The following is a 2,621-nucleotide window of genomic DNA, read 5'->3' on the forward strand; positions in this document are numbered from 1 at the left end:
TTGCCCATATTTCAAATGTGGGTGAAGAGAGACTTTAGTAATGTCAGGGTGTGGATTTTCCAGTGAAGGTTGCAGCATCTATGCAGTCTCAGAATAGCAGCATTAACTTCTTGTGCTTCTTTATTTGAATGGAATATTTTAATAGCTCGTGGGGTTTTGAAAGATGCACTAAATTGGAGGTGACTGAACCTATCAGTACTAGATCTGGGCTTAATCCTGTAACATGATGATGATGTGGTGTATGACATAAAACATATCCAAATAGAAAGAGAACAGAACACTGATAATATTCATTTTGGGTCTTATTAGTGTTAGAAATATGGGTTGCAGTGAAACTGATCTGTAGGATAGCGAAAAGTCTAGGTTACCTTGGGAGGAGACAGGTTCCTTCAAAGTTGCCAATGATGTGTGTCTACTGGACCATGTCAAAATTTCATTAGTCTCCAACCATCTGTTGATGTAGCTGCCTTTTCAGTAAGAGCACACTTGTATCATTTGAAAAAGAATAAAATTTCTGTATATCAAGGCAATGGGAGGGGGGGGGGGGGGGGAGAGAAACTTGTGGAACACTGCTTCAAATTTTGAATACCTAATTTTGAGTGATCAATGTATGAGGATTGGAAAGTGAAAAAGTTACGAGTGCCTATTCTCACATTTGTCAGGAGAATGTTATACTCCCACTCCAACCCTCTCCACGTATGTTGCTCACCGCAAAAAGTGAGAGTGTGAGAGGAAGTAGCAAATGAATACCTTATTAAGAATGTTGTAAATGCCATACCAGGAAACTGGTTCTAAGTGCCAACCAAAAAGTTCTTACAAGTTGATTGTAGCGAAGGAGAAAACAACCACCAGCCACTGGTAATAATGCGATTTATTTACACAAATAGTACCATTACCGGTTTCATGCACAGTTTCATCTTCAGACACATGTTCACATTTATATTATACACAGCCATCTGAACGTGAACCTGTCAGCTCGAAACCAGTAAGAGTGCTATTTGTGTAAATAAACAGCAATATTAGGAGTCTTGGGTTGCAGTTTTCTTCTTTTCAAGAGCCAATATGTATTTTGTACAAAGCCACGATACCAAAAACGTCAGTTTTCCACAAGAAGTAAGAAGAAAATTTGTGCTCCAAGTTGAATTAATACTGAGACACAAATTTTTATTTGCTGTAATACAAGTACAGAAATACATCATTAGGTTTTAATTAGTAGAACTATAGTCTACAAAAAAAAAAATCTCATATATATTTAAAATTTTGGATCTAGAGGGAATGACAGCTTGGCAAAATGGCCATACACCATCTGATAAGGAATATTTGAAAAACTTTCTATATAGTTTGGTACTGGGATCAAATCCTAGAAGCACATAACAGGGTACTGAGAACATCGTAGCATTGAAAATGTGCTTTTTTACTGTTCCATAATATTTGTACTTTTGTGTATGGATATTGTCCACAAAATCAAAAGCCTTCGCTATGTTACAAAATATTCCCAATAGTAATAATTTCTGATTTATTCCTTTCTGAAATCAGAGCTTATTGATTTCCATACAAAGTGTTTGCGGATTATGTTGAACATTATTTTGAAAAAATAGGGATTAGGAGCATTTAATCTACCTCCATAGATTAATTATTAATGTCTTACTTCAATATTATATTTTCTTTGTTATTATTATTATTATTCTTTATCCTTATTTACTTTGGGCCTTTGTCCCGCTTCAACGCTGGGTTGGCCGTGTTACTATGGAGTTGGCAGTGTTAAGTCGCAGAGGGTGGCCAGATGCCCTTCCTGTTGCCACCTTAAGCCCCCCGGGACAGAATTAGTGGACCCCAGCTGTCTGCGTCTAATGTAAGCCATGAAAGAGTACGAACGTTTCCAAATGTCTGTGAGTTGTGTAGCTGAGGCGGAACGTGGAGACCAGTCCGGTATTCACCTAGCAGGATGTGGAAAACCACCTAGAAACCACATCTAGGCTGGCCGGGATACCGGCCCTCGTCGTTAATCCGCCAGGCGGATTCGATCCGGGGCTGGTGTGCATACCCAAGTCCAGGAAGCAGTGCTTGAGTGCTCTCGGCTACCCTGGCGGTTTTTATTATTATTATTATTATTATTATTATTATTATGATTAATGCCAAGTATGGTGTTTACATCTCTTGAGTCTGTATTTCACAATTACTTATTGGATTCCTCCTCTTTTTTCTGTGTGTTATCTAATGTTAACTGTTAGTGTATTGTATTTTTGGGAGCAGGGATTGGCAATTAGCCCAGCATTTTCTTAAAAAAAGTGTGGAAAACTGCTTTAAAACAACATTGGCTTTGTATCAGGCTATCTATCATCATTCTGTCACATGGCTTCAATCTGTGTCTGGCTCACCTAACTGTTTCACGAGCTATTGTGCTGCTCTTTAAGCTGTACAAGCAGATAACCCTTGTAGTTGTGTAATTAAAAAAAAAGAGACAAGCACTCTGGTATTAAGTGATAGCAGTTGAGCATTATGATCTGAGAGACCATTAACTAAAGAATTTACACTACGACCTGCACTGTTGATGTGTCCTCAATAGCAATGCTGCTGATTGCCATAACTTGTTGGAAATTTTATAATGAGAGTTAGACAAT

The sequence above is a fragment of the Schistocerca piceifrons genome, chromosome 6, assembly GCF_021461385.2.
Source record: "Schistocerca piceifrons isolate TAMUIC-IGC-003096 chromosome 6, iqSchPice1.1, whole genome shotgun sequence".
NCBI lineage: Eukaryota > Metazoa > Arthropoda > Insecta > Orthoptera > Acrididae > Schistocerca > Schistocerca piceifrons.